This window comes from Mesoplodon mirus (genome assembly GCF_964341445.2).
Source record: "Mesoplodon mirus genome assembly, chromosome: 8".
NCBI lineage: Eukaryota > Metazoa > Chordata > Mammalia > Artiodactyla > Ziphiidae > Mesoplodon > Mesoplodon mirus.
In genome coordinates, this window is record NC_138984.1 from 100,438,504 (window position 1) to 100,461,566 (window position 23,063).

The 23,063-nt window shown below is 41.6% G+C and overlaps 1 pseudogene across 1 annotated transcript; it reads right to left on the reverse strand.

Moving 5' to 3' along the window:
• Nucleotides 1–3,484: 3,484 nt before the first annotated feature.
• On the reverse strand, nucleotides 3,485–5,307 carry LOC309809656 (heterogeneous nuclear ribonucleoprotein H-like; annotated as a pseudogene). The gene has a single exon. The product of its transcript is annotated as a heterogeneous nuclear ribonucleoprotein H-like (transcript).
• Between the last annotated feature and the right edge of the window lie 17,756 nt (nucleotides 5,308–23,063).

Here is a 23,063-nt window from a genome sequence, read left to right on the forward strand (position 1 = left end):
ACATCAATTTTTGTATATTGACCTTGTTTTGAAAACGTACCTAAATTCACTTATTACTTCTAGTACTATTAAGACCAACAGGGGCTGGGAGGGAACAGTTTCAAGTTAAAAGGAATGATGCAAGGATGGCAGAGGGAGGAAGCCGGGCTCGTAAACCCAGGAAGATGAGACAGGTTAGGGTTAGAATCCAAGAGGGCAAGCAGGGACCAGGAAACCAGACTAGAAGCCTAGAAACCCAGGAAAATGGATCAGATGTGAAGGCAGACATGAAGAGTTCAGTAGAAAATTCACTGTCTAGACTGGTGGTTCTCAGTCCTGACCACACATGACAATCACCTGGGAAGTGATCTGCCCTTCATCACCTCCCAGATTTTTTTCAGGTTTTTCCAGTAGGACTTTTATGTCCATACTCCAATGGAGACTTTCCTGCCAAGGGCAGTAATGATGTCGATATTCCATTTCCTAAATTTAAAGAATACTTTTTTTTTTTCATTCAACTTATCTAACTTCCAACAGAACCCTATGCAGTCAATTCTCCTCCTCTAAACTTTTTCTTCTCTTGGCTTCCATGACACCATTCTTGACACCATATATATACATATATACATATATATATATATATATATATATATATATATATATAGAGAGAGAGAGAGAGAGAGAGAGAGAGAGAGAGAGAGGGAGAGAGAGAGAGAGACTCATTTTTGAGCTTATCTTTTGGACTTCTCAGTGTTGGGATGTTCCAGGAGCCCATCCCTGTCCTTCTCCCTCCCTCTCTTCTCTTGTCTTCCCCGTCTCACCACCCCTCTCCTCTTCTCCCTTCTCTTTTCCCCCTTTTCTTTTACTTCCCTTCTCTTTATTTTTCTCCTCTTTCTAAATATCTATACTCATATCCTGTGTGACCTATCAATGCCCATGGCTTTAAATACCACCCATAGACTTAGGAAATCTGAATCAGTCAGGATAGACTGGATTCTGTAGTATTAACAATTTCCAATTTCATCACTGTAACATACATAAGGTCTGTTTCTTGCTTGTGCTACAGATCCAACTTATGTCAGCAGGAGTTTTTCCCCTTTGTAGTCCTTCTGGGTGGAGTCATTATCTTGATAGAAGCTCCCATTCTCACGGCAGCTGTGAAAGGGGTGAATTGCTCATTGTCTCCTCTGAAGTGTTCTGCCCTGAAAGTGCGATGGGTACTGTTACTGTCCCATTTTCCAGATGAGAAACTGAGGCATCAAGAGGCTAAAGTGAGAGGTGAATGCGGGCTGTGTTTCCAGAGGCCTATTGTGATCACTCATTTATGAATGAGCACTAAGGCTCAGTGAGGTTGGGCATTTGCACAGGGCCACATAGTTCTCAAGCGCTTATGAGGAACTCTAGTCTGCTGGGCATCAAAGCCCTCATCTGCCATCTCATCATGCCACCTGCCACTGGAAATCCATTCTCACTTGTGAAGGAATCATTGTCATCTCCTAACAATGTCAAGTTTTACTCGAAGGAGTAACTTACTAACAATAGCTAACATGCACTTGTGTCTTACAGGATTTAGCTTACTTGACAACAGCTGTTTACAAACAGCACTGTGTAGTTGTGATTGTTCCCATTTTAGAGTGAGGATTGAGAGCTGGAGGAGGGAGGCTTCCTCTAAGGCCACCTAACAAGGGGAGGTGGAGTGGGGGTCTGAGGCTGGGTAGGTGATCCCTCACCGTATCACATGACCTCAAGTAATTCTTTCAAAACGTGTTTTTCCACCAAGACATGGAAACGACCTCAATGTCCATTGACAGATTAATGTATAAAGAAGATATGGTATATGTATACAATGGAATACTACTCAACCATAAAAAAGAACAAAGTAATGTCCTTTGCAGCAACATGGGTACAGCTAGAGATTATCATACTAAGTGAAGTAAGTCAGACAGAGAAAGACAAATACCATATGATATCACTTATATGTGAAATCTAAAAAGTGACACAAAGGAACCTAACTATGAAACAGAAACAGACTCATAGACATAGAGAACAGACTTGTGGTTGCCGAGAGGGAGGGAGCTGGTGGAGATATGGATTGGGAGTTTGGGGTTAGCATATGTAAACTATTATATATGGAATTGGTAAACAACAAGTTCCTACTGTAAAGCACAGGGAACTCTATTCAATATCCTATGATAAACCATAATGGAAAAGAATATTAAAAAATGAATGTATATATGTGTACAATTGAATCACTTTGCTGTACAGCAGACATTAACACAACATTGTAAATCAACTATACTTCAATACAAAATTTAAGAAATAAATAAGATAAAACAAGAAAAAATTGTGCTTTTCCAACCAGGTACACATTAGCTGTTGAGATCCACCTCCTGCCTCAACATTAGTGGATACCTTATAGTCAGTGTGTGAGATGGGCCAGTCCTGCAAGTTTGGCAGGCATAGGTGTAGAGGCATGGTTCTGGGAGGGGTGTCTGGGCTAGAACCCTCAGTGGTCATTTTTCACAGCCAGAGACCCCTCCCCTTACAGTAGCACATACTTCATAGGTTCAAGGCAGGGGGATTTTGTATGTTGAGGAAGCAGCTGACAACTTTCATAATCTGGAGAAATTGGGCCTCCTGGGCTTCCCATTGCCCATGGGTTGGTTCACCTCCTGAGTGGCCTCATTCCCTGCAACCCCCCACCCAACATGTGTCCTCTGTGCTTCATCACTCTGGGACTACCTGGCCCCTCCCCCTCCTTTCCTTAATTTCATCACCAGTCATTGCCATGGCATCCTGGTTTTGCTCATCCTAAAGTGTAACCCTGTTTCCATCTTTTTGACACAGCTATTGTCCCATTTTTTCCCCTCTATGTGGCTTTGCATTCGAATCTGCACAGCACAGGAAAAGAGGACATGTTTTGGGGTCAGACAGATTTGGGTTAGAACCTTGACTTTGTCACCTAGCATGTGAGTGACCATATATGTGTCACTTCAATTCTCCAGTCTCAGTCTCTGCATCCATACAATCGGGTAGTCACATCTACCCTGCAGAAGGCAAGACTATGTATAAAGGCAACACAGAATCTCTGGTGCAAGTGGCTGGTTCACAAATGTAGGAATGGCAATCTTTTAGTCTGCTGTTTATTGAGAAATTACTATGTGGCAAAAACACACTCGCATATGCACATAAATGGATACGTACGTACATACATACATATATATATATATATATATATATATATATATATATATATATATATATATATTTGCAGTTTTTAAAAGGAAGATTTATTCAACAAGTTTCACTTAGTGCAATACACCTAAAAGGAAAATCACAATACAATGAAAAGATTTAAATCAAGGCCTCAGAATTTCATACAAACACCAAGACCAAAATCCTAAATTATTGGTATTGCGTCTCAAATTTTCCCCATTAACTTAAAAAAAAGCTTAAACTTATGTGCCATAGAGGTTATTAAATGAAACTAGAATTAACAAACATGCCAAATGTTTCACTTTTAATTGTAGACACAGCTCCTATAGAGTTTTACAAAAAAGCATGTCTTTCAACAACGCATCCAAGCAGTGTTCAATGTAATGTGGTGTAAGCAACATTTAACATAATTCAACTGCTTTAACCTAAATACACCTACTGCTTAAGTACATCCTACAATATAACTAACTTGAGAAAAGCTGAAAATTAATAGTAACAGATTACTCAACCTAGTTACATCCTAAATGAATGTTTGTGTTCAAAAATACTGAACCTTAAGTCTTTAAAACAATCCTGGTTTCCACTTAGAGTAAGCATAAATCACAAGTTTGTATTGCAAAACTGTGAAAACTTAAGTTTTGTTTTTCTTTTAAAAAATGTTGACCAAGAGTCAGTGATCAGGATCAATTACATTCCCCATCCACCACTCATACTGGACATGCTAGACATCCCTCCCATTCCATTCACTCCCATGGATGCTCGGCTTCCACTACTGTAGTAGCTGCTGTTCACTGCTCCTTGGCTGCCTATGCAATGTTTGGTTGTAAAACTTGGTCATATCCACTGATGCTGCTCTGGCCACCATAGCCGCCTCCATAACCACCACTCAGCTGCTGGCTGGCTGGGCCGCCATAACTGGACTGGTTTGACAAGCCCATGCCTCCCATCATTTGGCTACCATAAGCACCACCGCTTGCTCCTGCTGTAGAATTCAAGAAGAGTTCTACATATCTGTGTTGCATATTTGCTTTGTCTTTTGACATAGCTGCCACAGCATCTTCATGAGTTGCAAACTCGACATCTGCTTCACCAGTTACTCTGCCATCGGGACCAATTTCAATATGTACTCTCACAGGGTTGAGTGGTGAAAAAAAATTATAAATGTTGTTCTCAGTAGCTCTGTAAGGTAATCCCTGCATGTGTACACAGTGTCCTGTTGTGCTCTGGAAAGTAGAGCCACCATCCCCGTATCTGTGATCTGACATTCCTGAAAAACAATAATTGAGGTATCTTCCAAATCTATCTGACCCAAATCCATAGCCATCATTATAGCCATTATAATCATCATAGCCTCCATAACCTCCACCATAAGCACCACGCCTCATCCTTTCAAAGCCAGCTCCTCTTCCAATGCTGTTATACCCTCTGCCAGCCCCAGGTCTGTCATAGGGACCTGGCCGCTGCATGGCCATAAGTTTTCGTGGCGGATCATAGTGAGTTCTAACTTCAGCTCGGCTGCTCTTAAAGATTTCGATATACCTGTGCCCTATTCTTTCCTTGTGTTTCTTTAGAGCCTTTTCAGCTATTTCCTGTGAAGCAAACTGCACGAAGCCCTCCCCCGTACTCCTCCCGTGGAAGTCCACCGGCAATGTTATCCCATTTGGCACGATTTCCAACCCTGAGAAGAACTGAACAATTTCTTCCTTGCTACACCCAAAGGGGAGTCCTCTAAGCCATACAAAGCCATCATTGGCCGTGTCAGGACTATTTGGACCAGTATGCTTCAACACCCAATCCATTTCAACGTTGTTTGACTTGAATACTTCAACATATCTGTGTCCCATAGTTTCTCTGTCTTTTTTCAGGGCCAATTTGACTTCATCTTCTGATTCAAGTTCAACAAAAGCCTCGCCACTCGGTCTGCCTTCTCTGGTGTAGATGAAACGAATACCTTGAGCCCCATTTTGAATTTTGCAGTCAGAAAAAAAGCGCTGCACTTCGTCGGCCGAGCAAGACCAAGGCAAGCCCCGGACCTTCACCACGAATCCCTCACCGCCTTCGGTGCCCAACATCATCGTCTTAGGGGGTCCTGGCGTCGAAACAGCCTGCAAGACGGGGACGAGGTTCAGAACTGAGAAATGTTAAAATTAAACAGCCCTCCGATCTCGAAACGCCCTGCCGGCCGGCGGCGCCTCTGTAAAGGTCGAGCCCGTGCGGACGTTCCGACCCAGGCGACTCCAACACCGAACGCCCAGTTGGCCACCGGCCGGGTCCCCGAAGCCGCTCTGCGCACCAGGTACCAGTGCCCCAAACCGAGGGGGCACCCGGCCTAGTGCCAGCGTGGAGGCAAGGAAAATCCATACATACATATTAAATGCATTTAGTAAGGTTGCATATACACACATGCCGCTGCCCAGATGGATGATGCATAATATGTCCCTTCTTTATCCTAGCTAAGTTTCCTTCTTGAGGTCCAAACCTGGCCGGCTAGTAAGAAAACAAACTTGCCAATTAAAAAATTACCCAAACTTCTTTTTGGTTTCATGTCCTTTTGGTTTAAATGTATTGCTTTAGGTCAGTGCTAGGACCCTCAGTATCCATTCTTCCCTTTCTCTGTCTCAAGACAGGGGTCTGTGTGTAGGAAGAGCTTACTGTGAGCTCATGGTGGTGGGAGGGAGCGTGCATTTTCTTGGAGCTCTTGATATGTTCTTTTTGTGCTAACCATTCCTTCCCCTCTGGGTCACTGATCCTACAGTGGGTATTTGCCATTGCTTGGTTGGTGACTTCAAGTCGACCTCAGTGCTCTCAGAGCCACCTATACTCCTGAGACCTGGCAGTGTCTCTCCTTGGGAACCCTTCACCCAGATAAGCTGCCTCGTGACCCACCTTCCACATCCCTGCTCCGGATGGTAACAGAATTACCATCCGATGTGGTAAAGGGGAAAAGGAATAGAAAGTAGAAAGCTTTCTGGGGAACCCTTGTTTCAGGGTGGGATGGGTTAAAAGAGTTTGAGGGCCTTATATATTTTTAAAAAGTTTATTGAGAGAAACCAGGACAACTCCCTTCAACCAAAGAGATTCTAAAAATAATAAAGGCCTTTTTATCCAATGGGGTCATGTAAATTTTTTATTCCATTTGGAATAAAGCAAGCATGTGAATTCCCAGCCCTTTTTAATCTGTCACTCGTATATAATATGTCAAAGGGCTGGCGCCAAAAATGTGGATTACATATGAGTGAGTTGGAAGGCTTTTTCTGACATAAGTATGCCTTAAATTACATACTGTTCATTTGGTTTTTAAAATGTGGAGTTCTATTTTTTTGTGGTTGTCAAATATGTCTTGGAAAGCTATAAAATTTCTCAGTAAGGATCAGAAGTTTTCTGCTGAACAAAGCCGACGCTACTCTTTTGGTGCTCCGTGTACTGCTATTTGGAGATCAGTGAGGTTTATTTGTGTTTGATTAATCGTTATTGCTTGAGGTTGAATAATAATCATCACAGAGATAATAAATATCCCGTGCCACTCTGATTTCTTTGCTTAAGAGTTGCCAGGAGGTGGATGGACATCGCAAACTGGAACCTGACGTCTGGGTACACCGTGCCTTGGGTGGAGGAGGTGGAACCTACACACTGTGATTTCAGAGGCTCATGGAGATGAGGTATGCTCACACTACAGGGATAATTGAGGTCTGAATTGTCTTTTCATGGGACACACTGAGCAGGAAGTAAGGGAAAGTAAAATCCCTCACACACAGTTAACACAGAGCTGCATTTATGTTGCACCTACTAAGAACAAGGCAATGGACTGTAGGTTCTGATTCCTGTGTCCTTTTATCCCCACAGGGATGCTGTGAGGCTGCGGTGGCACTGTGGGTCCCGGACGACTGAGTCTCTGACAGTTGAGCTCAGGGACCCCGGGTCAGGCAGAGGATGAGTGGCTGAGCTGCCCTGGGCGCCCAGGTCTCTCTCAGTCCCTTCAGGCAGGGCTCACAGCACCACTCAGGAAAGCCTTACTGTTGCATTTTTACAGTGAGGTTTTCAGAAGTGAAAAAATCTGTTCTTTTTTGGCATTTCCCCAACTCAGTAAGTGACAGGGCTTAGATTTCACCTAGTTCTGCAAAGTAAAGCAAAATTAGTCTTCAGGCAAAATCTGTCCCAGACTGTCAATATGTAAAACAGTGATAAAGACAACATTAGTATATACTCATTTTGTAAATCTGTATTATAACATTTACTAGTAAAATTAATCAATGAGAACAATTAGGGTATCTTGACAATCACAAACATTTAAAAACTGTTTAAAATGTAACTAATAGTTTTACATCAACTTCAGCATCCAATTTATTTCTTAGTTTCATGGTATTTGAAAATCTCAAATTTAAAAATATGACCAGTTGAAAATGCTAAATTCTTTCTACAAGGTCCAGATCCTCTAGCTTACTCAGGGGAAGGTTGACAGGGGGCTCCAGATCACAGCTAGGTGTGCTGAGCTGCACATAAGCCCTGGACAGGACCCTGAGTGGTGTCTGGGCAGGAAGCCTTCCCGGTTCACATCTGGGCCCTGGTTTTGGAGTCCCCTCCTTGGCCACACTCACCTGGAGACTGCGCTGGCCCTCGTTGGCAGTGTGGCACACCAGCCCCCCACTTAGGGAGACAGATGGGTGTCCCCATTGACCAGCTCCTCACTAATCTCTGGGGTGGGGCTCTGTAATGACAGTGACTGGCAGCCGGCCTAGCCTGGAGGTATCAGAGCCCTGCTTGGCCATTATTGTTTCTTCTGCCCACATGACCTTCTGCTCCCAGATCAGGATCAGAACTGTGTCTGCTCAGATATCCACCTGGGAAGAAAGAGATACACCTGGAGGGCTTGGGATAAACCTCGGGCAAAAGGGTACCACCTCAGCTCTCCACATCCCACCCAGCCAGCTTTGGGGTATGGACACGACTGGCTCACCAGGCTCTGACCCCTCATCAACCTGCTCTTGCTCGAAGTAGACCCATCCCACATGACCCCGCCTTCCACACAAACAGAAAGTGAACATAGGGCTACCTGCATGGGATCAGAGTGGTGGCCTGGCCTGGACTGGCCTGTACTGGGCTTCCTTGTGTCACCTTTGTGTCCCTCCAGGCAAATGGCCAAAGGACCCTGGGGTGAGAACTGACCCAACATCTGCAGCATCAGAAAAGGCTGTCACCGTGGGCTTTCCTGAGGCCACAGGATATCAAGACACCAGGACATAGAAGCATATGTCCATTCAAGTGTCTCCACCCCAGTGAGCTGGGTAAGGGGCTTCTCTAGAATGTGCTGCATGAATGGTTACCTGGGTTCCAAGTTCTGTTGGGCTCTATTGCCAGGCAAGTGAGGTCACTTCCTGGGGTCACTTTACCCGGCTTCATCCTCACACAAAGCTCCCCAAGGGCCCCTATGGGCTGCTGACTTCCCAACCCTCACCCATGCCATGTCCATGCACAGTGACACCAGTGGGGAGTCCTGGGTTCATCTTCCCAACACACAAGAAAAGAATAGGCATGGACCCACGCCCATCTTATCCTTCTCCACCCGACCAGCCCCATCATGTCAGAAAAATATGTCCCTCCTCCTGTCAGAAGACAAACACCAGATAAAAGACTTAAATGTAAAGCAGACCAGAATATTGTCTTGAGCTACAGACACTTTAAAAAAAAATGGCAAAAATGAAGCAAACAAAGCCCCCAAACAACAGGTGCAAAAAGGGTGTGCTCACCCTTCCCCTTTTTCTTCCTGGAAGCAAGAGGTGACATATCCATCACCCTCCACCCCCCGTGGAAGACGTCCTCCCTCTGCAGGAAGGAGAGTAACGTTGTTATTGTCAAGGGTAGAGAGCGAAGAATGGGAGGATTCTGTACTGACCTTGCTCAACAGCATTCTCATCCTCCTTTGCCCCCCTGCATAGTGTAGTTCCTTTTCCACATCTGCCTCTCTTTGTTCAACCCAACAGAAAAGCATTTAGGCTTTGCCACTTCTCTGGGTCTCTCTTCATTTCCTTAGGAGCATTCTCCATGTCATATAAAACTTAGGGAAAATAAATGTGGATGCTTCTCTCCTGTGAATCTGCCTCGTGTCCATTTAATTCTCATGACCAGCCATCAACTCTAAGAGGGTAAGGTTTTGTCTTGGCAATGTCTTCCTTGCTGTATACTCAATTTCTACCTCCTTCCTTGGCTTGATTCCTCAGTATGCTGACATGTTCACAGCTACCGTCTTCAGAAGCTCTGTGAACACGGGCTGTGTCTGTCAAAATGAAACACATTCTTTCCATACCGTCCAGCCCTCGAACTCCTCGGTATCAGTGGACCCAAATGAGTGGAATGCTACGTCCACACAGAAACCTGCACACAGCCATTTACTGCAGCTTTATTCATAACTGCCAGAAATTGGAAGCAACCAAGATGTCCTTCAGAAGGTGAATGGACACATAGACTGGGCTACATCCATGCAACAGAATATTCTTTGGCACAAAAGAAATGAAGGGGATATGGAGCCATGAGGAGACAGGTGGGCCACCTTAAATGTATATCACTGAAAGAAGCCAATCTGGAAAGGTGGCATAGCTTAGGGTACCAGTGATATACGACATTCAGAAAAAGGTAAACCATGGAGAGAGTGAAAAGATCAGTGGGTTGCCCGGGGTTTTCAGTGGAGTTGAGGAGTGTGTGTGGGGGTGACAAATAGGCCGAGCACAGAGGATTTTTAGTGAAACTATTCAGTATGATACATTCATAATGAGATACATTTGTCAAAACCCATAGAATGTACACCACCAGGAGTGAACCCTAACGTAAACTCTGGACTCAGGTGATCATGAGGTGTCTACGTAGATTCATCAGTAGTGACCAGCACACAGAATGTTGATAGGATAGTTGGGGACTGGGGGTCCTGGGCGCCTGTGTGGTGGGTCAGGGGCTGAGAGCAACAGGAGAGCCGGGCGCATGTGGGACCTCTCGGTACTCTGCTCAGTTCTGCTGTGAACTCAAAACTGCTTTAAAAATGGTAAAGCCGGGCTTCCCTGGTGGCGCAGTGGTTGAGAATCTGCCTGCTAATGCAGGGGACACGGGTTCGATCCCTGGTCTGGGAAGATCCCACATGCCGCGGAGCAGCTGGGCCCGTGAGCCACAATTACTGAGCCTGCGCATTTGGAGCCTGTGCACCGCAACGAGAGAGGCTGCGATAGTGGGAGGCCTGCGCACCGCGATGAAGAGTGGCCCCCGCTTGCCACAACTAGAGAAAGCCCTTGCACGGAAGCGAGGACCCAACACAGCCATAAATAAATAAAAATAAAAATAAAAATGGTAAAGCCTATTTAAACCAAGAAACAAACAGACCTTCCAGTAGCATGCCATGGCTGCTCCTCTTTGAGTCCTCCACGTGTCTGGGCCACTTGAGAGCCAAACTTCAGTGGACAATGTCCTTTCAACATGCACCCTTTCAAAGTCTCATCTGACACCCCCTCTTTATCTCATTTGACACTTTTCTTTTTTAAGATAGTCTTTTTTTTTCTTCTTTTTTAAAAATTGAAGTATAATTGACTGGCAATATGATATTGGTTTTCTGGTATACCACATAGTGATTCTACATTTTTATACATTACAAAGTGACCACCAAGATAAGTCTAGTTACCATGCATCACCATACAAAATTATTACAGTGTTATGGACTCTATTCCCTATGCTGTATATTACATCCCCACAACATCTGTTTTATAACTGGAAGTTTGTACCTCTTAATCTTTCTCACCTATTGCATTCATCTCCCCAATTCTTCCCCCCGCCGCACTCTGGAAATCAGCAGCTTGATCTCTGAATCTATAAGTCCACTTCTGTTTTGTTGTGTTTGTTCATTTGTTTTGATTTGTAGATTCTACATATAAGTGACATCATAAGGTATTTCTCTTTCTCTGTCTGACATGTCTCAGCATAATAGCCACTAGGTCCATCCATATTGTTGTAAGATTTCTTTTTCCTTTATGGCTGAGTCATATTCCTTTATATATATATATATGAAAAATACATATGAAGATATATATTTATATGTATATATGAAATCTATCCATTTTTCTATCTATGGACATCAGGGTGGCTTCCATATCTTGGCTATTGTCAATAAAGTTGCCATGGACATAGGGGTGCACATATCCTTTTTAATTTGTATTTTTGTTTCCTTCAGAAAGATACCTCCAAGTCTTATACCTGCCTCATATGGTAGTTCTATTTTTATTTTTTTGAGGCACCTCCGTACTGTTTTCCATAGTGGCTGTACCGATTAACATTTCCAACAAAAGTGCACGTTCCCTTTTCTCCACATCCTTGTCAATACTTATTTGTTGTCTTTTGGATGATACCCATTCTGTCAGGTGTGAGGTGATATCTCATTCTGGTTCTGATGTGAACGTCCCTGATGATAAGTGACATTGAGCATTTTTTCATGTGTTTGTTGGCCATCTGTATGTATTCTTTGGAAAAATGTCTGTTTAAGTCTTCTGCCCATTTTTTAATTGGGTTGTTTGTTTTTTGGAGGCTGAGTTCTATGAGTTCTTGGTCTATCCCTATCAGATACATTGTTTAGATATGAACCCCTTATCAAGTATATTGGTTTCTCTTGTTTGGTAAGCTGCCTTTTTGTTTTGTGGATGTTGGTGTTGGGGAGTGGAAAGGAGAGAGTGGAAAAGTGGCAGAAGGGCTGGGACTTAAAGGGTGACTAGTACTTTTTCAAAAATGTTTATAGTGACTTTATTCATATTGCCCCAAATTGGAGAAAACACAAATGCCCTTCAACTGGTGAATAAACAAATTATGGCCTATGTATGCAATGCAACATTAGTCAGTTAATTAAGAAATAAAAGCAATTAATCAATAAAAACAAAGCAAACAAAAGACATGGAACTAAATGATAAATCTCAAATGCATTTGCTGAGTGAGAGAAGCCAGATTCAAAACTACCCTCTATGTGACTCAGTTGATAGGACATTCTAAAAAAGGCAGAAACATATAGACAAAAATCAGATTAGTGATTACCACTGGGATAAGCATTGACTACAAGGAGGAAAAAGGGAACTTTGGGGAGGATTTTTGTCAATGGACATTTTGGGTACTTACACAGGTATATATGGGAGGGCGGGGAGGAGGTTGAGCCAGGGGTGGGCTGGGGACTCCTTGGGGCTCCGTGGATGATGGTGGGACCCCAGCACAGGCTGATGGAACAGAAGGAGCATGTACAGCAATGCTCATGCTCCCCACACAGCATTCCTTCTCCTGAGACTTCTGTGATGCTGACTTAGATTATTCCTGGGGGTAGGCACAGCCCCAAGTCCGGGGCAGGGCCCTGGGTGGCTGAGTCCCAGTGCAATCTGTTGCCTCAACTGCCCCTTACGGAAGCTCCCTCACCCTGCTAATACCCTGGCAGCAGAAATGGTACAGCGTGTTCTAAACACGATGAGGAAATCCCAAGATAATTTGTGATAATGCATCTGTTGTGATCAGTTGCTCTGCACCTGGAATGGAAACACAGAGGGAGGCTGTTTGCAAATATGTAAAGTCTTATCAAAGGATGCCTTGTGCAGAAGTAACAGAGTAGCTTCTCTGGAAATGCTGCTGTAGCAGTAACAACGATTATTGATTACCTATAACTTCAGACACTTTGTAGCATGTAATTATCACAAGACTTTGGTGGGTATTGTTATTACCATTTTACATCCCAGATATCTGAGTCCAAAGGAATTAAAGTAAAGCACAAGATCATGCACCAGTAATGGACAGAGACCATCTCAACTCATGCCCGCCTGACTCCACTATCACTTTTAATGCTCAGTGCCAGCCCCAGACCAGAGCTTCTGTGTCTTGCTTGTCTGTACATACTTTCTCTGTAGCCTTAGGGGTCCTGATACTGGAAAAAGCAGAGGAAATCAGGGGTCAGATGATCGATCTAGTGCTGTAGCAATCAGGGACAGTTTGGTCTGAAAAAACCTCACAGAGGCATGCAGGGTCCCCTTCAGTGCCGTGGAGGGACCTGGAGATGCGCCTGCTGGGAACTGGCTATTGGAGGCTCAGAAAACCCCAGTGTGGCCTGTGGCCTTATCCTTGATGCTTAACACAGAGAAGGGAGGCACTGAGCAGGCTGACATACAAGACACAAAGAGAAGGGGAAGGTGCATTTAAAAGACTGAGGAAGACTCACACTGCTCACCATTCCCAATTAACTTAAGCCTTACTTCTAAAAAAACACACACACATACAGTATCTATACCTCAATTACATCACACTTCCTACCCTGCTTTGTAGTTAATTCATTAGTGTAAGTAATGTTTATTGAGCATCTACTGTGTGCCAGACACTGTTCCAGGCACTAAGGGTATAACAGTGAACCAAACAAACAAAAATCCCTGAAACTATTCAACTGAACAATTAGACAGGAATAACCAGTGCCACAAGGAAAGGTAAATATAAATGACTATATAAAATGCCAAAAAGAGTTTATATTGTGATATTATGAAGAAAGGCAAATACTAACTCACAGACTGAGCAAATACAAATTGCAAACGATATACCAAGGATTTATGTGTTATATACACTTGTCAAGTTATTTCACATCACAGCACACATGGAAGTGAATATGAATTTAGTATCCTGGGAAAAATGAATGGGGCTGGGTGCAGCCTGAGCAATGAGACCTGTGGGGATGATGATTCAGTCCCCACCAGGCTACCCGAGGACCAAAGTGACACACATTTCACCATGCTTCTAATCCATGTGTAGCAAATACTACTGTGTACCATTTGGCAAGCCCTGCATAATACACCCAAAGCTCCTACAAATTGAACAACTGATATTCCAATAGAATAAGAGGAAAATATGATGAGTAGACAATTTACAGAATCCACAGAGAAAACAGCAAGGCCTAAAAATCATATAAATAGATGCTCAGCCTCACTAACCACTAGAAAAATGCAAAAAAGAAAAGAAAGCACCTTTCCTGTTGCCTGTTCCTGTGGTGCTGGGGAAATGGGTACCCTTGACCTTCCTGGTGGAAATGCGAGTTTAATGTTCCTGGAAAACAGTCCGGTATGTTATACTGAAATGAAAAATATGCCTATTGTATACATGGACAGTCATTAGAGCCTTGTTCGTAATGTCAAAGGACTAGAAAGAATCAAAATACCCATTGATTAAAGACGGGTAGAATAAAGATGCACCCAAGCACTGTAGTGCTGTGCAGGTGTGAAATGTCATGAAGCATCACCCTTTTACTGGGGTGGAAAGTGTGAGGATATGATGCCAAGAGAAGAAAGCAAAGTTTGGACCCCTCTGTTTGTCCAACAGTTGAGCAGTCTTCATGCTCATGAAAGTGTTTGTAAAATCCTGGACATCGGAGGACCCCACAGAAGCCAAGTAGTTTGTGGTTCCATGTCCCTCGTTAGACTGAGAGCTCCCTGGAAGAAGGACTGGCCCTGATGAATGTTTGTGGAGTGGATGGGTTCATCCCGAGGGAGGGTGGATTTCTGGGGAAGTTAAATATAAGCAGAGCAAATTCTGTTTTGAAAACTGGTTTAGACCAGAAGGTCAGCACAGCACAAGGGCCACAGATATGGACAAGGACAGCAGAGGAAGGAGCCTGTCTTCCATACCACCCAGGGAAGCAGGGAGGAGAGGAAGGTCTATGTGGGGCAATGGGGCAGGCTCTTTCCTCGCTCTGCTCAGCATTTCTCAGCATCCCTGAAGCCAGGAGGCCTGCTTCTTGGGAGAGGGGGTCTCTTATCAGGGAAATACATGAGGGCTATGTATGGGGCAATGGGAGAGTTCTTCATAGTGTCTTCTCCTCTGCATCTATACAGTATTTTTTAATTTTTTTATTGGACTAGATTTGATTTACAATGATGTGTTATATTTAGGTGTACAGCAAAGTGAATCAGTTATACATATACATATATCCACTCTTTTTTTAGATTCTTTCCCCATATAGGCCATTACATAGTACTGAGTAGAGTTCCCAGTTCTATACAGTAGGTCTTTATTAGTTATCTATTTTATATCTAGTAGTGTGTATATGTCAATCCCAATCTCCCAACTTATCCCTCCCCCCCTTATCCCTTGATAACCATAAGTTTGTTTTCTACATCTGTGACTCTATTTCTGTTTTGTAGATAAGTTCATTTGTATCATTTTTTTTTAGATTCCACATATAAGCGATATCATATGATATTTATCTTTCTGTGTCTGACTTCACTCAATATGACAATCACACCTATGGTCACCTAATCTATGACAAAGGAGGCAAGAATATAAAATGGAGAAAAGACAGTATCTTCAGTAAGTGGTGCTGGGAAAACTGGACAGCTACATGTAAAAGAATGAAATTAGAACACTCCCTAACACCATACAAAAAAATAAACTAGAAATGGATTAAAGACCTAAATGTAAGGCAGGACACTATAAAACTCTTAGAGGAAAACATAGGCAGAACACTCTGACATAAATTGCAGCAAGTTCTTTATTCATCCACCTCCTAGAGTAATGAAAATAAAAACAAAAATAAACAAATGGGATCTAATTAAACTTAAAAGTTTTGGCACAGCAAAGGAAACAATAAACAAAACAAAAAGACAACCCTCAGAATGGGAGAAAATATTTGCAAACAAAGCAACAGACGAGGAATTAATCTCCAAAATATGCAAACAGCTCAATATCAAAAATACAAACAACCCAATCAAAAAATGGGCAGAAGATCTAAATAGATATTTCTCCAAAGAAGACATACAGATGGTCAGTAGGCACATGAAAAGATGCTTAACATCACTAATTATTAGAGAAATGCATATCAAAACTACAATGAGGTATCACCTCACACCGGTCAGAATGGCCATCATTAAAAAATCTACAAACAATAAATGCTGGAGAGGATGTGGAGAAAAGGGAACCCTCCTACACTGTTGGTGAGAATGTATATTGGTACAGCCACTATGGAGAATAGTATAGAGGTTCCTTAAAAAACTAAAAATAGAACTACCATATGACCCAGCAATCCCACCCCTGGGCATATACCTGGAGAAAACCATAATTCAAAGAGATACATGCACCCCAATGTTCATTGCAGTACTATTTACAATAGCCTGGACTTGGAAGCAACCTACATGCCCATCAACACAGGAATAGATAAAGAAGATATGGTACACATATGCAGTGGAATATTACTCAGCCATAAAAAAGAACAAAATAATGTCATTTATACATAGTTCTGAATGTTTGCTTTTTAACATAAGGTACATAATGATTATGTTATTACAAACACTCCATAAAAATGGGCTAGTGTTAGGGGCTTACATTGCTTATATTATTTTATTTATTTATTTATTTATTTATTTATTTTTGTGGTACGTGGGCCTCTCACTGCTGTGGCCTCTCCTGTTGCGGAGCACAGGCTCCGGACGCGCAGGCTCACGGGCCCAGCCACTCCGTGGCATGTGGGATCTTCCCGGACTGGGGCACGAACCCCTGTCCCCTGCATCGGCAGGTGGACTCTCAACCACTGCGCCACCAGGGAAGCCCTGCTTATATTATTTTTCTTTACAACAAATCAAACTGAATTGTACATCTTTGAACAAAAGAAACTTTTTATTTTACAGACTTTCCTTAGGGTGGATTGTAAGAGGTGGAATTAGAGCAGTATAGGACAGGTTTATTTTGAGTCTCTTTGTCTATATTTAATGAATATATTATACTGGAGACCTGAAGCTGAATTAAAAGCAGCACCAGGCATGTTTTGAAACTATTACCTCAATCTGGGCCATTTCCACAGTCCAACCTAAAGACTGTGCATCAAGTAAGAGGCACAGAAAGAGAGAGGCTAGCTGGGTCGTGGAGGAGGGTGTGGCCCTGGGGCTGCTCAAGTCCTCACTGGCCCTGGAGACAGTCCTCCACAGCAGAGAGGTGCCCACCCAGGCGAGGATGAGGACAGGAGGACTAAGTGGAGAGGGATGCTGTTGAGGACCAACAGAGGTTGGAGCAGGTGGGAGAGATCGGAAGTGATGCTTGGGTGAGCAAAGAAGAAAACTGACAGAAGAGAAGAAGGAAGAAGAGGTTAGTGGCCACAGAGAGGAACCAAAGACCCAGATATGGGCCTTCATGTACTTAGCAGAGCTGTGGGATCACCCAGGTTTATGGCTGACATGGTTGAGAGGTCTATCTGGCCTGTGGCTTCTTAGGGGGCTAGAGAGAGTGCGGGTCTCCCTTTTCCATAAGTCATGTGGAAGGGAGTGTGTGATTTGGGAATCAGGAGTAATGGGTATAAAATAAAAATCTGTGGGCTTCTCTGGTGGTGCAGTGGTTGAGAGTCTGCCTGCCGATGCAGGGGACATGGGTTCGTGCCCCGGTCCGGGAAGATCTCACATGCCGCAGAGCGGCTGGGCCCATGAGCCATGGCCGCTGAGCCTGTGCGTCCGGAGCCTGTGCTACGCAATGGGAGAGGCCACAACAGTGAGAGGCCCGCGTACCGCAAAAAAAATAAAATTAAATTAAAAATAAAATAAAATAAAATAAAAATAAATAAATAAAAATCTTTAAGTTCTCAGGCTCCAAAACTCACTCAGGCCAACCCAAGCATGCTGTCTCTCTTGGAAAGTGTCAGGGTGACCCTCCTTGGGGTTGGAATTTCCACGAGGCAGTCACGTTCTAACCCTGCCCAAGTGCCTAGCATGGTCCCAGCTACGTGAGGATTAAGACATGGCCTCTGGCCATGAGGAGCTTGCAGCCTAACAAGAGAGGCAAACCCAGGGGCACTGCAGTCCTGCAGGGACCCTTGGGAAGTCTGCACTCCATTGTGCCAGCAAGAACTGAGTCCCAACGCAGAGGGTCTTCATGTCATTGTCCTTGGCGTGTGTCCTTCTCATTCAATTCTGCAATTTTATTCACTCACCAAATATCCACGGAGCTCTGTTCTGTGACAGATCCTGTCACAGAGTAAAAAGCACACAGAGTGGAAAAATAGTCGTTCTAAGCACGAACCCTGTTCTCATGAGGTTCACAGTCCAGAGGGGAGGCAAAGAGACAACTACCAACAGTGTAAGATAGGCAGTGTTAAGAGAGGTTTGGAATGCGGGTTCTTATTTTCTCGTGTGGCTGGGACTGTCTGGGGGTCAATGTGGAGAGGTATCAGGGATGGCTTCTCAAAGAAAGAAGTTTACACTGAGTTGTGGGAGTACAATTAGGTTTTGGCATCTACCAGAAGAATAAGCTAATGTACAGATGAATGAAGTAAGTGTGTTTCTGGCAGAAGGCACATCCAGAAGAGCACGGCAGGGTGCATTCAGGGAGTGTGTGTGAGTGTGTGTGCACCTGTGTGTGTTGGATTCTATGTGAAACATTGAGTTCACTTGTTTATTTACCAAGAGGAAGGTTGAAAATGTTAGCCTGCTTCATTTTGGTCTGGCTTGGACTGGTCAGATAGATGGGAATCCAGCAAATTTGATGAGACATAAATGTCCACATTAAAACTCCACAAATCCTCACCTTCAAGGAAGTCTATCAATTCATATTTTTCTTAGGGAAATTTTTTCTTATTTATATTTACTTATGTATTACTTATATTTTCCCCACAGATGGAAAGATAGCAAATTTAACCTTCTTTTAAATAATGCATATATTCTCACAAGTTTGACAGTCACAAAGCACGTTGCATATACACAATCTTCTTCGATCCTCACCTCTTCTTTTGCTTTTCTCCTGATGGATGTGCAAAAAATTAAAAAAAAATTACTTTTCTCTTTGATCAATTCTGCCAGTTGATAACTGGGCAGTCAATTCGGTGACTAGGTAAGATACTTCCTTAAACTTTTTCAGTCAGTCACGTCATACAAGAATTTCTGACCCAGAATAAATCTTTAACAAATACGATCGATATTCTAAAGTAGCAGATGTGGAAATTTACAGTATATTTTGAAACCTAATTGATTTCTAAAACCACATGCATGGAGTGCCAAGGACATCGATTCTTAAAATTTGTTGGGATATGAGTATGGTCTGGGAATGGGCTGTGGATGAGCAGGAGTCTTGTCTGGAGGGAGAAAAATACAAATAAGACCTATATTCTAGACCTCACTCTGCCACTATACGGTCCAGAAATTCAATCCTGATCCCCTGGTGCTGTGTCTGCAAGATGAGAACTTTGGTATGGTTACGGGCAGCTTGGTATACATTTAGAAAGTGATTTAAATGTGTTCTAATCACTTTCACATACTTTGGTCCTGTGAAGTAGCTGGACCGTGACGTAGCATTTATAATAATAAAAAAAGGAAAGGGACATCCAGAGAAGTGTTGAGGCAGGCTCAGAGTTGCTTGGCCAGAGCAGGGTCTCCTGGCTTCCAGGCATGCACATACACTGCTGCCATCCAGCGCTCTGGAGTCCCCTGATGGTGTTCCAAAGGGAGATCCTACATGCAAGCAGGCACCTGTTCAGTCTCCTGACCTGGCAGTTCTGCCAGCTGTATAGTGCAGACCCTCCTTAGGGCCAAAAGGAGATTGAGGCAGGCCCAGGGTGGGGAAAGCAAGCAAATGAGGACTTTAATAAGATGAAATGTTAACTTAAAAACAGGGCTTATATGATCCAGCAATCCCACTCCTGGGCATCTATCCAGAGAAAACTCTAATTCAGAAAGACACATGCACCCTAATGTTCATAGCAGCACTATTTACAATAGCCAAGACGTGGAAGCAACCTAAATGTCCATCGACAGATGAATGGATAAAGAAGATGTGGTACATATATACAATGGAGTATTACATAACCTTAAAAAAGAATGAAATAATGCCATTTGCAGCAACATGGATGGATCTAGAGATTATCATACTAAGTGGAATAAGTCAGAAAGAGAAAGACAAATACCATATGCTATCACTTATATGTGGAATCTAAAATATGATACAAATGAACTTATTTACAAAGACAGAAATAGACTGACAGACATTGAAAACAAACTTATGGTTACCAAAGGGGAAAGGGTGTGAGGTAAGGATAAATTAGGAGTTTGGGATGAGCAGATACAAACTACTATATATAAAATAGATAAACAACAAGGTCCTACTGTATAGCACAGGGAACTATATTCAATATCCTGTACTAAACCAAAATGGAAAAGAATATGAAAAAGAATATGTATATATATGTATAACTGAATCACCTTGCTGCGAAAAAAAAAAATAAAAACAAAAATAAAATAAAAACAGGGCTTATTTTCTCTAGGTTTCTAATGTTTACAATCGCCAAAATTTGCAGCCCTCAAATGCAAACATTTGCTTCTGGTAGGGGAGGGGCTTTCTCAGTCAAAATCAGAGTCAGACAAACTTCAAAAAATAAAAATTAATTTAGTCAACAACTTTGGCTTTTTGTTGTTGTTGTTTTTAATATAAGTGCATTATTGAGCTATAATTACATACCTTAGCAATTGACCCATTTAAAATGTATAATTTGATAGCTTTTAGTATATTCACAGAGTTGTGTAAATATCACCACAAATCTAGAAATATTTTTACCCCAAAATGATACCCTGTAACCATTATCAATCACTCCCATTTCTTTTCAAACTCCATCCCTCACACAGCCTCAGGCAATTACTAATATAATTTGTCTCTATAGATTTGTATATTATGGACATTACATATGAATGGAATCATATACTATGTCATCTTTTTTATCTGACTTCTTTCACTTAGTGAAATATTTTCAAGGTTCATCAGTGTTGTAATAGGTATTAGTACTTCATTTTTTTATATTGCCAAATAATATTCCATTGTTTGGACATACTACATTTTATTTATCCATTCATCAATTATTTTCACTTTTTGGCTATTACAAATAATGCTGCTATGAACATATGTTGCACAAAGTTTTTGTGTGGACATATGTTTTCATTTCTCTTGGCTAATGCCTAGAAGTAGATTTGCTGGATCAAATAATTTTTGTTTAACTTTCTAAGGGACTGCCAAACTTTTTTTTTTCTAGAGCAGCTGCACCATTTTATATTCCCACCAGCAATGTCTCAGGGTTCCAATGTCTTCACATCCTTGTCAACATATGTTATTACGTCTTTCTGATTGTAACCATCCTAATGGGTGTGAAGATGTATCTCATCATGGTTTTGATTACCATTTCCCTGATGGTTAATTATGTTGAGCATCTTTTCATGTACTTATTGGGCATTTATTGTCTTCCTTGGAAAAATGACTATTCAAATCCTTTGCACATTTTTAAATTGGGTTACTTGTCTTTTTATATTAGTTGTAAGAATTCTTTGTATATTCTAGATTCAAGTTCCTTATTATATATAGTATTTGCAAATATTTTCTCCCATTCTGTGTGTTGTCTTTTCAGTTTCTTAATGATTTCCTCTAAAGTACAAGAGCTTTAATTTTTATGAAGTCTAATTTATCTATTTTATCTTTTGACACTTGAGGTTATAGTGTCAAATCTAAGAGGAATTTGCCTAACTCAGGGTCATGAAGATCCTGTTTGATAATTTTAGCTCTTACATGTAGGTCTATTACCCATTTTGAGTCAAATTTTGGTTATGGTGTGAAGAAATCGTTCAACTTTATTCTTTTACCTGTAGATACCCAATTATATTAGCACCTTTTGTTGAAAATACTATTCCTTACCCAGTGAATTGTCTTGATACCTTTGTTGAAAATTAGTTTACTACATGTATGAAGGTTTATTTTTGGACTCTCAATTTTATTCCATTTATCTCTACATCTATTCATATGCCAGTACTATACTGTTTGGATTATTGTAGCTTTGTAGTTATTTAAAAAGTTGGCCAGTTTGAGTCCTCCTATTTTGTTCTTGTTCAAGACTGCTTTGGCTAGTCTGAGTCCTTGACATTTCTGTATGAATTTTAGGATTAGCTCATCCATTTCCGCACAGAAGTCACCTTGGATTTTTACAGAGATTGCACTGAATCTGTAGATAAATTTGGAGAGTATCAACATTTTAACAATATTAAATCTTCCAATTCATGAACATAGGATGTCATTCCACATATAGAACTTTTTTCATTTATTTCAACAATGTTTTGTAGTTTTAAGTGTACAAGTTGTGCACTTTTGTTAAATTTATTCCTAAATATTTTATTCTGTTTTGAAGCTCTTATATATGGAATTGTTTCCTTATTTAATTTTCAAATTGTTCATTGCCAGTGTATAGAATTATAACTGCTTTATGAATGTTGATTTTGTACCCTGTGAACTTGCTGAATTTGTTATCAGTTCTTATAGTTTTTAAGTGGATTCCTTAGAATTTTCTATATACAGGATGAGGTCATCTACAAACACAGTTTTATTTCCTCCTTTCCAATCTGGATTCCATATACATATTAGACTAATTTCCCTGACTAGAACCTCTAGTACAATATTGAATAGAAGTAGTAAAATCAAACATCCTTTTCTTGTTCATGATCTTTGGGTGAAAGCATTTGATCTTTCACTATTAAGTATGTTACTTGTGGGTTTTCACACATGTCCTTTATTAGTTTGAGAAAGTTCTCTTGTATTCTTAGTTGAGTGTTTTTATTATAAGGTGTGTTCAATTTTATAAAATGTTTTCTCTTCGTGTATTGAAATGATTCTGTTATTTTAGTTCTTTATTGATATTGTGTATTTAATTAATTGATTTTTTAATGTTAAACCAACTTTGCATTCCTGGGATAAGTCCCACTTGGTCATGATATATAATCCCTTTCATATGTTGCTGGATTCAGTTTGCTAGTATTTTGTTGAGAATTTTTGTGTCTATATTTATAAGAGATATTAATCTGTAGATTTATTTTTTGTATCATCTTTTTTTGATTTCC